Source organism: Diceros bicornis, chromosome 20, assembly GCF_020826845.1.
Source record: "Diceros bicornis minor isolate mBicDic1 chromosome 20, mDicBic1.mat.cur, whole genome shotgun sequence".
Lineage (NCBI taxonomy): Eukaryota > Metazoa > Chordata > Mammalia > Perissodactyla > Rhinocerotidae > Diceros > Diceros bicornis.
The window spans coordinates 12,241,669-12,263,138 of NC_080759.1; the positions used below are offsets into that span (position 1 = coordinate 12,241,669).

The following is a 21,470-nucleotide window of genomic DNA, read 5'->3' on the forward strand; positions in this document are numbered from 1 at the left end:
TCTTGGAGGAGAATGACATTTCTGTGTTATCATCAGATCTTCTGTTACCACTCTTATCACACTATAAAGACCTTTTATAATATGCTTTAAAAAAGTCCTTGGTGTCAATCAAAATAAATGAGTAAATTGTAATAAATCATAAATCACATAAGATTGAATAATTGAGAAAAAAATCCACTAAGCTTTAAAAAGGTAAATGAGCACATGCCATGAATAGTTAAATTCTCATGAGAAGAAATCCATGGATTCAATAAACGTATTGGAAAAAATGTCAACTTCATTAGTGAACAAAGAAATGCCAATCCATCAGTGAGATGTACTTTTTTCTATTGAATGAGAAAAACATATAATGATTATACACATTGCTGGTGAGGATAAAAAATAGTGGGCACTATGGTACATTCTAGTGGCTGTACAAATTGCTTCAATATTTTTAGACCCTATGTTGGGTCCAAATGTTGGAGCCACTACAGATCAACAGCTATAAAAATGTCTATTTCTGCTTCCTGCCAAGATGGTAGACTAGCCTGGGTTGCAGACTCCTACCCTCAAAAGCAATTCTGAGTAACTGTAGAAGTACCAGGGAGGTATGGATTCCAGGAACCAGCACTGCCAACAATAATAATCAGAGAAAAATCCCTGGGAAGACTGAAGCCTGTCCTAAAAGAGTAGGAGGGATTGGATGGTTCAGCCTGGGGTGAAGGGCATGTGACAATGGGAGAATAGGTTGGAATAAAGCTATTTAAGTTCTACTCCTTCCTCTCTTTTGGGTTGCTTTGGAATAATCATTATCTGCTCTTTCACCTCTGACACTGGTGACCTGGAGACAAAATCAGGGCAGCATTTTAGTTCTGCTGTGGTTAGGTGTTAATGAAAGCAGGTCAATGTCAGTCTTTCAGTAGTTCTCTTCCAAACCCTTAGGGCTATGACTTCCACCTAGTCTGTTATTCCCAATGCCACCCTTCCCTAAGTCTCAAGGTAAAGCCTTGGTGTAGCAGCAGGGGATCAGCAAAAGTTCTATTGTGCCCGAGGCTCTCCACTCTTGACTCATCTTTTCTCCTGTCCCTAAACACACCTGGACTGACATAGACTAGGGCCTGACTTTGGGTTTTCACTGATGCACATTATTAGAGAGATTAGCTGATACCCCAGGAGAACGTGAGCCCAAAGGCCAAAATGACTAACAGATGAAGAAAGACCACAAACTGGACAATATTTACCATCCAAGTTATAAATATTAGAACAGAAGCCCTGAGAATTTAAAATAAGCATTGAATAGATATAGAGGTAGTTAAGGAACAAGACAGCAAAGTGGAAAATCAGAAGAACCCTCCCAGAAAGCAGCAAGAAATAAAACAGAAAAGGAAACACTAAGAAATTTAGAAGGGCAAGGCCAACATCCAGAAAATGGGAGACCCAAAAGGAAAGAATAATAAAAATGAGGAGGAGGAAATATTTAAAGAAATAATTTTGGATAAATTTCTAAGAATTAAAAAAATGATGAAACACTTCAGATGAAAAAAGAGAAATAAGGAAATAAATATCCAGACATGATAATGAAGAATATCAAAGACAAAGAAACTCTATAAAAGTTTTCAGAGAGAAAGAACAGAGCATCAAAAAGGAATAAACATCATATTCACATCAGATTTCTCATCAGCAACATGAGATGCAAAATGGCAATAAAGTAATACGTTTGAGGTATTAAAAAAAAGAATTTCAAAACTAGAATTTTATATCTAGCCAAATTTTCGATCAAATTTGAAAATTGAATAAAAATATTCTCATGCATACATACTTTAGAAGGTATACCATGCAAAGTCTCTTATTGAAAACATTGTGGAGAAACAGAAAAGTCTAGAATCTATGCCAAGAGATACGAGAACTATGGGTGGTCAAGTAACTTATTAAAGTCTATTGGTTTTTATTTTTAAAAGCCAGGACTAAGGAAAATGAAAAATACTACATCTGTAATAAACAAAAATTAAATTCTAGATATTATCAACATAATAAGCAGGGGAAAGTACTATAAGGATACGAGAGTGTGTTAAATTACTTTTCTTGATAGGATTAAGTTATACGTATTGACAAATTTAAGAAATCAACAGGTATAAATAAACTTCAGTATGGGTATTTAGTTAAGGACAGCCACCAAAAGAAAAAATATGTGTAATGTATAAATATTAGATGAAGGAAAATCATTCAAACTCCCTAATGGAAACAACAAAAGAGAAAAAAGAAACAGAAAGAAAGGATAGTTAAATGGCAGAATGAAATAAGGTGATAGAAACAAGCTACTTTGTCTCTTTGCAAATGTGTATTTAGCCCAGTTTACCGTGACTCCCATTATTTTAAAATTACATATTCAAATCTTTCTTTACTTGTGGGTACACTGTCTTCTCTTCCCAGTAGTTCTCAAAGCAATTACTGGAAGTGCATGTAGGAGAATTTTGCATTTTACTCCTCTATACAGGAGAGTCTTTAAAATTCACATGGTAAAGACTGAAGGGTGACAGTCTCTGGCTTCCCGCTGATTGTCACTCATTCTCAATTTTTCTGTATGCAGATCTTCAGTAAACGACATGAGCAATATTTCAAAAGTTTGAATCTCTGGTCTTTTTTCCCACAACATAGGCCACAATGGAAAGTTCAATACATTACAAAGAGTTAACGTTATACATGCTACATTAAAACAAAAGGACAGTTAAAAAATATGTTACGAAACTATAACATTTTGAAAAATAGTCTTTATATTGAAAAGAAAATTAATAAGCAATTTATAACTAAATAATAATGAAAACTCTACATGTTAATATTTGTAGGATACAGCTAGAGGAATACTTAAGAAGAAATTTATAGTTTTTGATACTTTAAAACCAGAAAGGTAAAAAATAAATGGGAAATTGATATGATACAAGAAGCACAAGCAACAAAAGAAAAAATGGATAAATTGGACTTCATCAAAATTAAAAACTTTTGGGCATCAAAGAACATTATCAAGACATTAAAAGACAAAGGGAATGGGAGAAAATATTTGCAAATTCTATATCTAAGGGTCTAGTATCCAGAATATAAAAAGAACTCTTACAACTCAACAACAAATGGATATTAACAACCAAATTTAAAACTGAACAAAGGACTTAAATAGACATTTCTCCAAAGGAGAAATACAAATGGCCAATAAGCACATGAAAAGATGCTCAACATCATTAGTCATTAGGGAAAGGCAAATCAAACCACAATGAAATACCACTTCACACACACTGGGATGGCTATAACAACAACAACAAAAAAACCCCAGAAAATGACAAGTGGTGACAAGAATGTGGAGAAATTAGAACACTTGTACTTTGCTGGTGACCTGTAAAATGATACAGCCTTGGTGAAAAACAGGTTGATGATTCCTCAAAAAGTTAAACAGAATTATCATGTGACTCAGCAATTCTACTACTAGGTATATACCCCAAAGAATGAAAACAGGTATTCAAACAAATACTTTTACATGAATGTTCGTCAAAGCACTACTCATAATAGCTAAAAAGTGGAAACAAGCCTAATGTCCATCAATGAATGAATGATAAACAAAATACGGTGTATACATACAATGGAATATTATTCAGCCGTAAAAAGGAATGGAGTACTAATACTTGCTACAATGTGGATGAACCTCAAAAACATCATGATAAGGGAAAGAAGCCAGACTCAAAAGATCACATGTATGATTTCATTTATATGAAATATCCGGAATAGGTAAATCCATAGGGACAAAAAACAGATTGGTGGTTGCCGGGGGCTGGAGCAGGGAGGATGGGGAGTGACGACGGCTCAAGGGATGAGAAAGTGTTTTGGAACTTGATAGAGGTGGTGGTTGTACAATATTGTGAATGTCTTAAATGCAACTGAATTGTACACTCTCAAATGGTTGATTTTATATTATTTGAATTTCACATCTGTAAAAAATTTGAACTCAAGAGGTAGGAAAAAAGAACAACAGAGTTTACTCAAAGAGAGAATAAAAATAATAAAAATAAAGGAAGATATAGAGAACAACAGTAAAATGGAGAAGATTAATAAAAATTTAAATAAGATGAAAAGAGAGAAAAGGCAAATAAACAAAACACAGAATGAAAATAGAGGACTCTTACTTCTGGCTCAGATGTACGGAGGAGACCAGATTTATTCCCCCACCTGAAACAACTAAAGGACCAGACAAAATATATTAAAAATAGTTTTCAGACATTGGACATCAAGTAGAACAGTAATCTAAGCACCAGAAAAATAGTGATCTCTGACACAGGGTTAAGAAACAAGGTGAGGTGCCGGCCCAGTGGCATAGCAGTTGAGTTTGCACGCTCTGCTTCAGCAGCCCAGGGTTTTTGGGTTCAGATCCCAGGCGTGGACAGATGCACCACTTATCAAGCCGTGCTGTGGCGGTGTCACATATAAAGTAGAGGAGGATGGGCACGGATGTTAGCCCAGGGCCAGTCTTCCTCAGCAAAAAGAGGAGGATTGGCAACAGATGTTAGCTCAGGGCTAATCTTCCTCACGCAAAAAAAAGAAACAAGGTGAATCATACGATTGCCCCACCTTACTGCCTGAAGAATGTTTCCAAGCCATGATTGGCAACCTAAGGTGGCCCCAATGATCCCTGCTTCCTGGTATTCACAAATTTTTATAATCCCCTCTCCTTGAGTGTGATCCAGACCTCATAACTCCTAATGAATTGAATATGGCATAAGTGATGGGATTTTAGTTCTGAGATTAGGTTAGAGACTGTGGTTTCTGTCTTGCTTGCTCTCTCTTGCTCACTCTAATGAAAGCCAGATGCCATGTAGTGAACTGCCCTGTGGAGAGGCCCAGTGCCAATATCTGAAGGAGGTCTCTGGCCAACAGCAAATGAGGAACTGAGACCCTAAGTCCAATAGCCTCTGAGGAAATGAATCCTGCCAACAACCATGTGAATGAACTTAGAAGAGGATCCTCAACAGCTGAGCCTTCAGAGAAGACCACAGCCCATGCGAACACATTGATTGGAGTCTTGTGAGATATCCTGAAGCAGAGGACCCAGAAAAGCCATGCCTAGATTCCTGACCCAGAGAAACTGTGAAATAATAAATGTTTGCTGTTTTAACATATATTTGAGATAATTTGTTATGCGGCAATAAATAACTAATACATGGTTGAGAACTGATACTGAGTTGATAAGATGGAGCTGGGAGTCCAGCAAAACCAATATAACCAGAGTTTGCAGGACAGAGTACTGGAGAGAAGAGAACTGTACAGAGAGAAAGATTGGCAGAGGGTCCACATTGAGTCTTTAGCTTATTTATGATTAGGACATGAGGGAAAAGAACCTGCAGGTAGGGACAAAGAACCAAGGGAAAGGAGCAGAAGGACCAATACCCAGAGCTCACAAGTGCTAAGAATAGTTCATATTTTCAGGGTAGGAAATATCTCATAATTCATGAGACATCAGAAAGGTACTCAAAAGGATATTGTCTCAGTAGCAGAAAACAAAATTTGCCCTAGACTAAAGCTTAAAAGCACAGTCTCAGGAAGATCAAACTGTTTCCCAGTAACTGCTTTCCAGAATAAAGCTCAAGAATATTTATAGGAACATAAAAATACCCAGCGTCAAACAAAGTAAAATTACAATATTTGGCATCCAATTAAAAACTACCAGTCATGCAAAAAAGCAGGAAAATGAGACCCGTAATGAGGGGAAAATTAGAGATAGACCTGGAGATGATATAGATAATAGAATTGGTAAACAAAGACATTAAAAATCCTTATTGTGGGCCGGCCCCATGGCTTAGCGGTTAAGCGCGAGCGCTCTGCTACTGGTGGCCCGGGTTCGGATCCCAGGCACCCACTGATGCACCGCTTCTCCGGCCATGCTGAGGCCGTGTGCCACATACAGCAACTAGAAGGATGTGCAACTATGACATACAACTATTTTCTGGGGCTTTGGGGGGGGACAAAAAAAAAAAAGGAGGGCTGGCAATAGATGTTAGCTCAGAGCTGGTCTTCCTCAGCAAAAAGAGGAGGATTAGCACGGATGTTAGCTCAGGGCTGATCTTCCTCACCAAAAAAAAAAAGAAAAAAAAATCCTTATTGTAACTATATTCCTTATGTTCGAGAAAGTAGAGGAAAGATTGAGCATATTATGCAGAGACGTGAAAGGTTCAAATCACACTTCTAGAGATTAGAATCACAAGGTCTGAGATGAAAAATATCCTGGATTTGGACGTTGAAGATGAAAAGATTAGTGAACTTGAAGATGGAGATAAAAGTGTGGTAGGCAGAATAAAGGTGCACACGATCCTAATCTCTGAAATCTATGAATGAATATGACACATTGCAAGGGAAATTAAGGTCACAGATGGAATTAAGGTTGCTAATCAACGGACCTTAAAATAGGGAGATTATCCTGGGTTATCCAGATGGGCCCAATGTAATTACAAGTGTCCTTAAAAGTGGACGAGGGAGGCAGAATAGGAAGTCAGAATGATGCAAATATTACCACTTCTTCCTCCATCCAGTTGCTTGGTGGGATTGTGCTTCCCTGCTGTGTTAGTTTTCTGTTGCTAGCAGATTACCACGAATTTAGAGGCTTCAAACAACTCAAATTTATTATCTTACAGTTCTGTAGGTCAGAAGTCTGACACAGGTGTCACTGGACTAAAATCAAAGTATCAGCAGGGCTGCATTCCTTCTGGAGGCTCTAGAGAAGAAACCAGTTCCTTGTATTTTCCAGCTCCTAGAGGACACCCTTTTTCCTTGACTCACAGCCCTTTCCTCCAGCTTCAAAGCCAGCAACAAGCATGTCCTCGATTATGCTGACTGCCAGATGTTTCCATTTTTTATTAGTAAGTAATCTGTGAGGTCATATTTTGGCACTGAGTTTTCTCATCAATGTGTTTCACCCAATAATGGTTTTAGAATCCACTGAGGATCTTTGTCTCAATCAATTATTATATTGAGAATTGCAAAATGTTGATTTCCTCCTTCTTCTTATTAGCTGCATTCTTTTGTAAAGAAGAGCTTTCCTTCTTTCTTTTAAGTATAACTGTGGACTTTTAGATGTTATAATCTGTTGGCATCATTATTCTTTTTAATGCTCAAATTATTCCAAATTTGATAAGTGAAAGTCCTATAAGTCAGCTCCTATGTCCCTGTGACATGACTCAATTAATTTTTGAGCACTTCTTTGGTTTATGAGACAACAAGCTGTCCCAGGCTTACCTTGAACTTTCCCTTTCTCTGACCTGGAATCAGTCATTTTCTAAGACATGCTATTCCTTTTAGTGGGCAATGGTATTTAGAAACTCATCTGGGCATAGATGAATCTTTAGTGATGAAATTTTAGGCATTGCTATCAGTTTTTTACAAGGAACCCTTTGGAGTAGTCGTCCCTTTCTGAAAGCTTCTCCAATCATACTATTTATAACCCGGTCTAAAACATTGTTCCTCAAAGGCATCAGGCTGGCCTGTGAGCCAGATACATTTCTGGAGCTTCAGAGAGCTGGATGGGACTGAGAAGGGTGATTAGAGCAGAATCTGCCGTCTCATTTCAACCTCACTGCACAAAAACAAAAATGACTTCAGGAAAAAATTATGGTTTTTTTTCTCCCTGACTTTTCTACCCCATCTGGGTCATTGAACAGACGTAGTCCAAAGTAAAGCTTCTTCCAGATGTCTTCTTTATTTCCTGATTTACTCCATCCACAGAATTCACTCTACTCTAAGATGAACTGAGTAACAGGCTTATTTATTCAAGGGCCTTATTAGTCTCCAGGCCTCAGGTTACACCAGAATAAACTCTCCCCTAGCCTTAACAGGAGAACATGGAGTACCCAGTTACTGAATGTGAATGTGTGTGGTTTATGCAAACTCTATGCACCATAAACATCAATGTATCTATCCTATCCAATTTAGTTTTCTAGTTTAAACTTTCTTGCTCCAGCCATGCTGAGTGGACAGTAGGTGATAAGACTCCTCTGATCCTGTCTAGAGTTCACTGGTCTAGAGATAGTTGCCTCACCCAATCAGATGCCTTTTCTCAAGGATTTGAACCGAAAGACCTAAAGGGAGCTTTCAGTCATTAGTGGTTTAATGTGGAGCTGAGCCAATGGTCATGTATAAGGTGGGGAAGTAAAGAAAGATGACTGAGAGACCATGACAATTGGACTGGACTGTAGAAAGAATCAGGGATGAAGGAGACCACACTATCGCTAAGAAATAGAGAGCTTCTGATATTCCAACTCTCTGTGTCATTGCCTGTCCTTGGAGTCTGTGAAGTTTCTGTATCCTTGAAATTAACTTTTTTCTTTAGTAGAATTATTTTGATTGCTATTTGCAACTGACAATCTTGGCTCCAATACTATACAATATAACTGTGCACATCCTTTTTTTGTTAAAGGTGTTATTGCACCAGGTCTGTTTTTGCCTGCCGCACAGAAACACAATCACCGAGACGATGAGACTGCAGAGAGAGAGGGTTTAATCACAAGGCAGCCAAGTGAGGAAAACTGGAGAACAAGTCAAGTCTCAAATCCACCTCTCCGAAAATAGAAACTCAGGGGTATTTATGGAGAAGGGGGCAAGGTGGTCTGAAATGATTGGAGGTGAGGAGAGATGAGGTAATTGGTGATCTGTGCAAGCCTAGTCAGGCTTCATATTTTTTCGTAGGACACATGTTCACAGAATGGCAGCGTTAGCATGCCCTGAGGGTGGGGTTCCAACCTCTTGCCATCGAAAGGGCCCAGTTGATGGGTTGGTGGTCTCAATTGGGCCTGAAGTGGACAAGGGGTTCAGTTTCTGAAAAAAATAGCTCAAACACCCATTACCATGGTACCCCAGGCTCCAGGGAGATATCATCTATAGGAACCTAGTGAGAGTCAGACAGCATATTGCTCAAATAGCACAGTTAACAATGAATAAGTTTATCATGCGGAGTTAAGTCCTCTCCTTCCATTCTGATAAGTTTCTAGGTAAGGCCATCCCCCCCTTCTTCCTGGTACAGGGAAGAAGATACCTTTACAAATGGAGATTTTCTTTACAAATGTAAATGTGTCCTATAAAGGGTAACCAGAACTAAGAATGGGATACTGGGATACCCAGATACTGGGAGATGTCTATGGTAATGGCCTGTTCTGGGAGTAGGCCTCCCATCCCAAACTCCTTTGGTCAGTTAGTGGGGATGAGGGTCAAAATGTCATTGAGGGAGAGACATGTTTTGAGTTGGCAAATTCCAATGCCCCATAGTTACTAGCTGCTTAATCATCAATGGCTGTTTGCCAGTTTCATAGGGAGCCATTGTGTTTTGGGTTATTTTATCTGCAGTTATCAAATGAGTAGGACATTGCCAAATATTTGCTTAGAAAAAAACTGCTATATAAAATACTAAATGAATACAACATCTACTTCTTTTGAAAGAGCAATAAAATTTTTGTGAATCTCTGCCTCTCTAGCTAAGATTTGGATCAATCAATCTACAAGCAATTCAACCATTCAGAACCCAGCAATGCCTTGATCATATGCAAGCCTCACACATGCGTCTAGTTAAGTTATCTATCAGAATTTGGTTGCTCAATTGTATTAGTACCTATTGTGGAACCAAGCAATGTTCATAAGTTAAGAACGGTAAATGCTTATGGTTAGTGAGTCGTAATGAACTAAAAACATGAAATATGATAAAAATATGAAGAGGGTAGAAATTTTGAATTAAGTTAGGGAAGGAAAAAAATGCAAAAGAAAACTGCAGAATGCAGTTTGGTGTATGTTTGATCTTCTCCTGGGTCTGGCCAGCTCCAGAGCTGCCTCAGTCGGCTCCAGCCCTGGGCACTGGGACGGCAAGTTCTGCTGTGAGGTGTTGGACGTTGTAGTAGATGCTCTTGCTGCCCCCACCCCTATGCTCTTCATCAGGCTGGTGCACCCATCCCCCAGCTGCTTTGCATGTTAGCTAGTAACAGCTCCCAGGTGCACCTTTCTCTTGAGAACTGCCCTCTGCCAACGAGAGCCACCTCACCTGGAAATGCTTGGGAGGTTACACCCTTCCCTCATTGGTGGCCCACAGTCGATGTCTGACTGATACGTGGGTACAACAGCCTGGCCTCTTGTCTGGACTTAGGATAATTCTATGGTGTTATTCTTGTTCCAGGGTTTCCTGTGGGATCAGGCTCTGGCTAGATTTTGACTGAACCCACATTTTTGCCTGGCTTTTTCCCTGGCCCCAGCCTGCTTTCTTCATTCCTCTACAGATTTCCCCTGAGGGCATTCTCTCAATGAAACTCTTGAACAATAAAGTCCATCTCAGTTCTATTTCTTGAGAATCCAACTTAAGACAGTCATCTACCATTTAACCTGACTAAGCAAAGATGGTCTTCCACCCTGCTACTGTCTATAGAATTGCTAGTCCATCAGGGGAGGGCTACCTATCCGGGCTGATCCTTTCATATTCAATTACAGTCTTCTTTGAGGATTCCTCTCCATCTCATCATGTATGGTTACCATTAAGCACCTGGCTAAATGGAGTTGTCTTAACGTCTTTGTTTAGGAAAGTGCCATGATGAGGTGCTTGAGAGTGGAAGAAGAGACCCTGAGGGAATGTATTTAAAGAGGATAATGAAACAAAAAGATAGATAAATTGATCAGCATAAGAATAAACAAAGATTTTATTCTGGGATGAATCTAGAAGGGCAGAGGATTCTGGGAGGAGAAGAAGAGAGTGATTTGGCAATACAACAGGAGAAGGAAGAAAGTTCCTAATACTGGAGTAGCCAAAAGACATTTGAGACCAAGGACATCTTATACTCAATTATATGTTGTGCTGTTATGAAGTAAACTCCCTATAACTCTAAATCTTCAGTATAAATTTAATTTGCCAGAACAACCTTGTGGGCTGGTGATGGGGGAAATAAAAAGTCAGGTAAGTAAAAACACCAGTCCCCTAGTCACCCCTTCTGACACCCACAGTGAGTAGCAACATCCTTCCAAGGGGGCAATAGGCCAAGTGTCCTGGCAGCAACTAGCAGTGAAGTGAATGATGGCCCGTGGGGACACCAACAGAGGCAGAGAGAAGCAGCTGTGGCATGAAACTGACAAGGACAGGTATGAGACAAACCCTCCTTTCTCCCAAATAAACTAGAAGAAAATGACTTAGAAGCAGGGAGAGAAGAGCTGGTATCTGAATTGTACACACACACACACACACACCAATCGTACCTAACTGTTGTGAACTCACCGTCTTTAACGAAATTCTGGCAAACTGGAACACAAAGCACTTAAATTTGTAACATGGTTACATAATCTTTGTTTGGCTTTCTTTTTTGTCTCTTTCTTTTTTTTTTTCCAGAATAGGCAACATCAGAGGCTATTAGTGCTGTCCTTGGGAAGATTAAGTGCTTTTAGAAAGTGTACCTTGGAATAAACAAAAGACAAGCACAATCTGGTAACTAAAAATGGTTTCCTAAGAGGAAAGACATATACCTTTTCGTTCCCCTTCCTCTAAGTGCTACTGATTTTTTCATGTTCCCTCTCAAATTTTTTCATGTTCCCTCCCACCTTCAGAAGTGTCTTCTGACTTGTTCCCAATCAGCAATGATTTCTTCCTCTGTTGAGCCTCTGTAAATTATAGTTTAAAGAGTTCTTAATACTAAAATTTGCTATGTTTCGTAGTGTTATATCCAATCAGGACTCATCTTGGGAAATACAAATTAAGACAGAGACATTTAACTGGCAGAATTTCAAGAGTTTTACTGGCCATATGGAATTCTTCACATCAAGAAAGTCAATCCCTGTGCCAGGCCAACCCTAATTCAGAAAAAAGATTTCATAATGACTTTATAAGCTTCAAAAATACAAGAGCAACAGTTAATACTTGTAGAGCACGTGCCACATGCAAGTTCTTTGCTCATGTTAGCTCATTTAGTTTTCATTGTGATCCTATGAGATACGTCCTGCTCTTAGCCTCATTTTACAGATGAGACAACTGAAGCACAGAGATGCTACATAGCTCATCTAAGGAAGCAGCAGAGCCAAGACTGAACCCAAGCAGTCTGCCCTTAACTGGTAAGCCATACTGCCTGTTGTATAATTTTTAAAATCCTGGTCTACAAATTCCATTCTTCTCCCAACAAAACACCATAACTACACACATGACAAAGCTGATGAGGGTAGACAAAAGGGAACAGGATCAGGAAAATGTATTTTCTTTCCCTCTGTCCTGGGAGGTCTCTGAATCTATAAATCCTTGAGCTCTTGGTAAAAAAAAAAAACCACCAGAAGTTGCTTCCGGAGAACGATGCGGTGGCAGCATAAGAATAGGCATCAACGCATAGTCTTCTCATTTTCCCCATTTTCTATAATTTTCCTCTTCTTTTCATCTGTTATTTTCTTGAGATGTTATTTCAGTAAAACTGAAGTCCTTTGATGCTTTCACTAACTTCATCAAGTGCCTTGTGAGAAGCAGCCTTCTTTGGTGCAAGTTCATATTCCTCTGGATACCAACATCTGCACAGTTCTTTAACAGTGCTCACATCAATTTTTCTATAATGAAGATGTTTCATGAACTGGGGCATGTATTTATGTAAGAAACGTCTTATCTGCATGTATTGAATCTCCGGCAAATGGACAGAGCCCCAGAGGAGTCCACTGTCATACGAAGGACAGAAATTCATACTCTGCCTCCTGCAATGTCATTGTACTCTCCTTCACTGCCTTGGTTAGACCAGACTTCCATGATGCTCCTTATACCAATCTGACTTGATGTCCAGTAACTCATCTGGCTGTTTTATAATCAGGTTAGGACCTTCAGCCAAAGTGCTGAGATCAGAATCAGTTCTTAGGCCATCTCAATAATCCTGTCCTTTTCAACGTCTGATCCTGTTATCACCAGGTCCACCCAGACCATCTGCTGAGCCATGCTTTCCCCTGCCGCGACTTTTTTTGAAAATATAAGTAAAAAACATTTCCTATTTTTCACTAAGACTTTATCTTGAGGACATAACTAATCTGTGTCACCACTCCTACTCTAACTTGAAGAAGGGTTAGTCCAGTGAATGTTAGAAAGCAGATATAAACAGTTTGAAGGATTGGAGCCGACATTAACTGACAAAGAACAACTTCCATCTAAATCATCATAAAAATGTTTAAGTGAAAAAAAAAAAAAGAACTAAAGTGTGTAATGGAGGTTTCAGATTGAACAAGATTCTCACATTTCATCTAATACATTCAATCCTGGCTTGAGTGTACCAAAATGGAAACAGGATTACTATAATACAAAACTTCCACTACTGCATGCTATACACACTTATGTTCCAAGACCACCTCCATCCTCCTAATACTTCCAACTCAACTATTTCCCAGCCTATTGAGCCGACTGATGAAGGAGCACATAGATCTTCTCTTTAATCCAGTCTTTGATATAAGGCTGGTATGTTTAGGTTTCTGGGTTTTATGCTTTTTAACATAAAATTTGTGCATTCACAAATACTAAAGAATCTGGGACTTTGCTTTATATCTTGTTGCCCCACATCAACCTTCAAAAGTCTTAAATGTATATCAAATAGGTGCTGGAACGAGTCCGAGGTTCAGAAAAATGTTTATTAAGGTAATTATTCTAACCTAGTTATGACAAAGGATAAGGCAGATATATACCCACTCAGTCACTCTCCCTTGAAGAGCTCCTTTAGCAAAAATGGGGAAAAGAGCAAATCTGAAAGTTGTCTGCCCTCTCTGAGTTTACCAATTATTCTATTTTCATATTTTTACGTCTCTCTATGATGAATAAAATTGATCTGTATGTTGAATATATAACTATTTGTATGTCCTCTCATTTTCCATCCTGGATTGAACAAGTAAAGGGCAAGACTGAATCTTTGTATCTCCCACATTACCCTACACAATACCTTGTATCCTAAAGATTCATTGACCTGGATTGACGAGGTATGTTTGGAACCTGTTGAATCTGTCAAAATTTGAGCAAGAAATAGAGGACTCAAGAAGAAGAAGAATCAAAAGAGAAATAGAAGAAATTTAAAGAAAGGACTATTTACAAAGGTGTGGCTTGAGGGCAGGTGGTGAAGCATATAGGGACCAGGAAGAGCGGAAAACTGTCACTTCCCCTGGGTCCAAAGGGACAAGGAAAGGGAGTGGCTGCTGGAATCTGGCAAGAGCTGAGCTTCTGAGTAGAAAGAAGGCTGAGAACAAAATGATGGGTCAACAGAGACGGAGTGGGGGAGGAGTGAAATGGGTGAAGAAAGGTCAAAAGGTACAGCCCTCCAGCTATAAGACAAATAGGTCCTGGGAATGTAATGTACAGCATGGTGACTATAGTTAATAATACTATATTGTATATTTGAAAGTTGCTAATAATTAAGAGTATCTTAAAAATTCTCATCACAAGAAAAAAAATTGTAATTATGTGTGGTCATGGATGTTAAATAGCCTTATTGTGATGATCCTTTTGCAATATATACATATATCGAATCATTGTGTTGTATACCTGAAACCAACATAATGTTATACATCAATTATAGCTCAATAAAAATATAAGGACAAAAGTAATTACAAATTATTAAAAAGCAAACTAAAAAATGCTAAAAAAACAGCAAAAGTTAAAGGTTTTTGCAAGCATGATTTTATCTATATAACTACTATTAATATTTTTGTTGTATATGTAAGTCAAATGTTACTATTACATATTTACAGCTGAAAGATTTGAAAATAGTACCTCTGTGGAGAGGAAAATGGAGATGGAATTTTTTTTTTTGGAATAGAAGGACTATTTTTTCAAGGTTTGTATACTAATTGATTAATTTAATTAGCATAATTATAATACTTATAATACTATAAGCTTTGTAACGTTGATTTCATAAATATTCAAGTATTACTTTTTAAAAAATTAAAATTAAATTTTAACATAAGCACGAGATGCTAAAGAGCTGATTGGAGCCATGAGCTCTTGGGGGCCTCGATTTTCCTTTGGTCCCTGGGGTGGGGCAAAAATGAGACAAGATTACTGTATCATAACAGCCCAGACACTGATTTCCTTCCTTTCCCTAGAACCCTTAGGATGTGGGGAGAGCTTCTCAACTGGTGACTTTCACTCTGGGCTATTGGGTAGAGAGCTAGTGACGGGGGTCAGGGGTTCTGGGACTGTTATTAAGTGGAGGTCTTTTCTCTGGGGCTATTTTCCTGAAGTAAGTTAATAGCGTCTATAGTTGATCAATCAAAATTTCAGTGTAGGTGTATTTTTAGAGATATGGAGATTATAACCAGAATTAAACAGACTTTCCCTCTAAGAAGAAGGAGGAGTACAGAAGAGTAAACTGTCACTTTCCATCACAAGCCCATTTTAACCAGGTGCATGTACTATTGGGAACACTTAAAAAAGTAAAAGGTTGTTGCTTCAATCCATTATGGATCATTTTCAAAATGTAAATAACTGCTTCCCATAGGAATTGTGCCATTTTCATATTTGTTTCTCTCACATTACTGAGTCCAGTGCTTGTCACATACTAAGTTATCAATAGGTGTTGAATGAATGAATGAAACTTGATGTATACATCTGCTTCATATTCTCCATGTGCCCTTCCAGATTACTCTCCAACTTCATCCACTCTGTCTGTTGGCATTCTTTCTACTAAGTGTTTTGGTGTGGTGTCTATTTTGAGCATATGAGCAAGCAAAATTATTTGTAAATCTGAGGAAAGTGTTTAAGTTACAGCTGAAAATTCTGTTCCATTTGATAAGCTTTTATTAGAGTGTATGTGGATGTTCTCATCACGGAACAATGTGTTGAAATATCAGACACAACATCTCAATTCAAGAAGTTTATGATCTTTAGAGTGACACATACATGAAATAAGTAAAATATGAGGGGTATGGAGTTGAGAGCCAAAATGAGTGATGCAGGCAAGCAGTGCTTATAGAGTTTCCAAACAGTGGAGATCTCAGTGTGGGCTGAGGTAGTTGATGGAAGGTTTCATGTGGTTGTTGAGATCAGAGAGCCCTGTGAAGAGAGCAGTTGAGCAGGAGGTAGGTACAGCAGAGAACAAGAGACAGTGCTGTGGCAGAAGTGACATGTGGGATCTGGGAAACATTGAAGACGTCCACTTGCCTGAATTGAGTTGAAGCAGAAAGAGCTAGAATTGAACCAATCAGGCAGGAAAAGCTTTCCTTCCACATTGTGGAATATGATATTGGGATAGTTTTGATTGTAAGGATGTGTTAGTACAGATGATCCCGGGGACATGCAAGTCTCAATTTATGCAAAGTAGGCCTTAGAAAAAATGTTGCATACCGTGCACCAACAAACTTTAGCCATGAGAAATAATTCTGTGTGGTGCGGAACTACAAAGTGGTTTGAGGTGAGGAGAATTATCTCAAAGTGAGCACAAGTCACGCAAACTCCAGCCAAGAAAGCTTTATACTCTTCCTGTGGCTTTTTACGGCATCAGCGCAGTTGCTTCAGGGTTATTTGCATCATTCCACCTCCCCTTCCTCGTCCTCCACCCCATTTTCCTCCTTTCCTCTTTTGCATTCTGATCATGCCTGGAAGGTGTCCGGAAAGGCTAGAACTGTATTTGGAGAGCCGCTCACACCAGATTTGTGACTAGTCATGCATGGTTCGTTAGATTTTATGTTTATGTCAAAACGCCGAAGCCGCAGGTGCTGATGTGGAAGCAAGATAAATGTATATTAAAGTGTTTTCAACTAGTGCAAAATTTGAGTTGCTTAGACAATATGGAGTCAAAATAAACATCATGAGAGTAGAGAGTCTCTGTATTTTTTTACCAGAGGGTGAAACAGATCAATTCACTGAACAGCAATTTATCAAAAGATCAGCTTGCTGAAAAACCCCATGCTGAGCGCCAGCCCGTCAAATCGTGATTTATGGACTAGCAATTAGCTGATTGAATAATTCAACAAGAGTCCTATTTGCCTGATTACCAATACACTAAAAATTTCCTTCTATTAACTACTACAGCAGAATGGCATATTTACTCATTCTATCCACAAAAGTGCAAAGAGACTGTGGCTATTTTACTTTTCAACAATTAATCCAATCTTCCTCCCCCCGCCCCCCACTCCCACCCTGCTGGGTAGTGTGGGCTGAGGGAACTTAAATTAAGGATTTATCTTTATAGTCTGATTTCAACTGTTTCCTTTTAGACTATGCCTTTTCAGTAAATGTTTATTCTTTCAGAGTTCTTCACCCTCTACCTTGTCCCTGACAAAGATGGCTTCTGGGGTCATGGCCTTACTATGTTCTTCTGGCAATAGCAAGGGAAGGGGAGAGGGCTCTGATCTGTGAGTGGAGCCTTGTGCTTCTGTGGAAACAATGTCCCCTGTCCATCTTGTCTCTGATCTCCCCACTGGCTCCTGTTGCTGAAGTCTGCTAAGGTTGCTGGAGAACTTGTGGTCTAGTTTCTCCCAGAGTAGTCTAGTCTGTTGACTCAGACCCACCTCAGCTGTTGGTGATGCCGCATATCCCCCTAAGATCTGCTGTGAATTCTATTTGGTCCTCGCCCTGGGTCATGGTCCTGGAGACACGACTTTCACTGTAGGATGACCCAGAGAAGCTTACCAGCCAGCAACATCAACTCCTACGTGTTCCACCACAGGCCACACGGGAGCTACTAGCGACTTTCCACACCACCAGGAGCTGAAGGAGACTCAGCAGCCCCTTAAACATGTAATCCTATAACTCTCCAATTTTACTCAAAAGCAGCTGCTTTGAGTTGCTAAAGGGCCCCTCACATAGTTGTGTCCTCAGGCATTGTGCAATGCAAGGGTCCTTAGGTACCTCTGTGAAGTCTGCAGCTTTCTTCTCTGCCTATCCTTTCTGTGATATCAGCCCGGAAATCAGAAGTCAGACAGCAAATACCTCAAGTCTTGCTTTCTCTACTTCTGTCCTCTTCCCTTCTCCACAACCTCTTTGAGGCTGAAAGGCGCCAAATCGCCACTTCTTCCTGGCTTGTTACAACTTCCCTTCCATCATATTCTTCTTCCTGAGGGGGCTTTCTCACTTCCCTCCTCCCCTCTTTGGGGCTATAATGACAGAATGGCTCCCTGCTAGAGAACTTAATTTACTGGGGAGAAGAAAGAAAACTTCAACTCCCTAGAGACCTGACTTTGTTTTTCTGTTCCTAGAGGCGTGTTAATCTTTATATATCCAAAGTTTAAAGAGTAAGGAAAGATTGACCATTTGTACATCACACATCCAACATTGAAGTGCTTAAGTATCTGAAATGTGGAAGAACTCGATTTGCTTTATGTTGCGTTAGAGGCAAGTAGAGAGATGTCCTCTTTCACTCACAATATCTTTCAGCTCCTATGCTTTGCTGCCCTCTCTTAAAAAGCTGCCTCTGATGAGAATATTAAAACTTTAAGGAAGTTTGAACCAAGCTGAGACTAGATGGGACCAGAGTGGAAAATGATGCCAAATGGGCTGAGCTGATGAGTCTGGAATTAACAAGAGTGACTCCAAAGATTATGTCCTCTCTAGGAAACAGCAGAAAAGATTTTTTTCCCCAAACAAAACACAATGCTGAATTACAATTTAATAAATATTTATGGAACGGTACTAAGTGCAAGGCAGTGTGCTGGGCACCACTTGGCAGAGCTTTCACAGAACTGTTGGACAACCATCAGGGAACCAAAGGGCACGGTGATTCAGGGAGCTCATCACCAGCTGCCCTGGTCTGCCAGGGACTGAGGGGGCTCCCAGGACATGAGACTTTCAGTGCTAAAATGTGTAAAGCCCCAGGCAAACCAGGATGAGTTGGTCACCCTACTTATCAGACAACCTCAGCTCCAAATTCTACAGTTCTAACCCTAAATTTCTGCTGGACTATAATAATCCATCTATTTAAAGTAAATTATGGACCTGTCAATATTTGCTTTTTGCTAAGCAGAGGTGTGCAGGAAAGAGTTCTTGTCTTTGGAAAACTGGTTCTGCTGCTTTACTAGCTGAGTGACCTTGAAGTCATAATTAATTTCTGAACCTCATGATATAAAATAAAAATAACCATCATACAGGTTTGTTGTGAGGAGTAAGTGAAATCATGTATATGATGTTTTGCATATTTTAAAATACTACGCAGATGTGCGATATTACTTATTTGCAGACATGTTCTTGTAGCAAAAATAGAATAATAGAAAACAATAATTCTATTTTTTCCAGTCTCTTATGATGAAGGTTTCCCCTCAACATGTTTAATAGTTTAGCAGAGTTAAAAATACTTGAAGATGTAGTGAGCACAAGTATTATTGTACTGCCATCTTTGGGACATATTTTGAACTACACTCTTGTGTAGTTCAAGTAAATTGTTTTTCAAAAGCAATGTAGTTATGTTTGAAATGTATCAGCAACAGTGATTATGGTGTAGAGCCTGAGGGCTTTTTAGCTACTAGATCAGTCATAAGGAACTGAGTCAACAATGACTAATACCTGTCACAGAGCTATGACTGGGGATGAGACTGGTCTCCTGGAACGATTAGCTGTTAAAGCTGGAAGGGACATTAGAAGTCAGTCCTTGCAGATGGCTTCCTGTCTGCTGCCCCCGAGCTCAACCTGAGCTCAACTTAGCAACAGGAAGAATAGTAGATTTCAGCTCTGGGAGATGCCCAGGAAGAAGGGATAGGCAGCCTCTGGCACAAAGGAGAGAAAACAGACATTCAGGCTCTCCATGTATGTATCGTCTATGTATCTATATGCAAATGAATGAATGAACGAATGAATGAATGAAACTCTTGTGTCAGGGCCTATTCCTTTCTGACCCTGGGCTCTATTGGGGTTGAGGGTATAAATCAGAGAATTGGGCTTTGAGCCTCTCCTCCTGGGACTATGAGTGCTGTCACAAGGGGAGCTTTGTGGGGTGATGGGAATGTTTCTACATTCTGATCTCGTGGTGACCACACATTGACGTATATAAATATGTGAAGTTATCAAGCAGCACACAGAAGGTTTGTACATTTTTACTTCATGCAAATTGTGGCTCAGTAAGATACTGTTAAAATCTCCTTTCCTTTCCCTCAACCTTTCCATCAGTTAGAATTCCATTTGAGTTGACTAGTTCCTTTTTTATAACATTCTCGTGGGGTGATGGTAGGGGTTAGGTCAGCCTGGTGTATCTTAGTTTTAGGAAGCAGGAGGGAGGGAGGAAATTTCCAAAGACAACTCGCCCCCACTTTGTAACTGTATTTAAGAGTCAAGTGGTGGCAACTGCTTCAAATGTCACAAAAGAACATTTCCACCTACTCCTTGCCTGTACCCGGATGGATGTGGCTGGAGAAGAAACACAGCTGTGCTCATTTAGTCTCACATTACATTTGTCACCACAAATCTCAAGTGGACCCTCTGCAAATCCTTGCAATCCTATTATATTTCGTGAGTAGATTTGCTTTCCTACATCCTAAAATTATTTCATACCTTAACCCTCTCACTCTTCAAACTAACCACACTCTCTCAGCTCAGACCTTGTTTCGTATTTCATTAAGAAAATAGAAGCAGTCAGAGAAGAGTTGCCTCATCTTCCAATCACCAAGTCCATCAACTACCTGCATTTATACTCAATCTGTCCTCGCTCCTGTTTCATTGCTCAGGGGTTATCAAGGGGAGCGATACGTAGAGTTTAAAAAATCCTGATGCCCAAATCCCATGCCCAGAGATCCTGAATTAATCTGGTGTGGGACTTTTTTTTTTTTTTTAATTCTCAAGGGATTCTAATATACAGATGGAATTTAGAACCAAGAATTTGGAATGTGTGAGCTTCTAGAAGTGGGCAACTCCTCTGCTTATAGAGTGGATTTTACTCTTTCTCCTCAAAACCTTGTTCTTTCACTTCTCTCCCCTCTTTCCTACATGATCAATTTTTCCCTCTCTGCTAGATAAGTCCTGTCAGCAGACAAACATGTTCCACTGTCTTCTGTCATAATAACAGCCCCTCCTTGACTCCACCTTTTCCTCTAGCTGCTCCCCTTAGAGCAAAACTCCTTCCAATGCTTGTCTATACCGGCTGTCTCCATTCTATACCCTTCAGTTTTCTCATTAACCTACTTTTGTCTCTATCATTCAATGTCGAAATCATCAACATCCTACATGCTGGCAAGCCTGGTGATTTAATTTTCAGCTCTGTCTTAGTCCACTTTTCAGCAACATTTAGCACACCCTTGTGCTAGCTGAGATAGCTCTCAGTCTTACCTGGGTCGTTGAACACCCGTCACTATCATCTTCCTTCTTCCTTACTGGTGCTTTTTCTCAGACTCCTTTACTAGCTCCTCCTCTTTCCCCCAGGCATTAAACCCCAGCTGATCCTCCTAGCTCAGTCCCTGTCCCTAATTTTCTCCAGCCACACTGTTTCCCAGGGTAATCTCATCCAGTCCCGTATGCGGGTGGCTTACACATATGTGTCCTGAACTTTCATCTCTTTCCTAAGAGCCTGGCTCATCTTCAATTGCCT

At 39.6% G+C, this 21,470-nt stretch overlaps 1 protein-coding gene and 1 pseudogene across 1 annotated transcript in view; both read right to left on the reverse strand.

Annotated features, from left to right (window-relative positions):
* The window catches only part of RGS7BP (regulator of G protein signaling 7 binding protein), a 141,744-nt gene that overhangs the window by 9,995 nt on the left and 110,279 nt on the right, over positions 1-21,470 (reverse strand). The gene's annotated exons all lie outside the window — the stretch shown is intronic.
* On the reverse strand, positions 12,331-17,701 carry LOC131418827 (oligoribonuclease, mitochondrial-like; annotated as a pseudogene).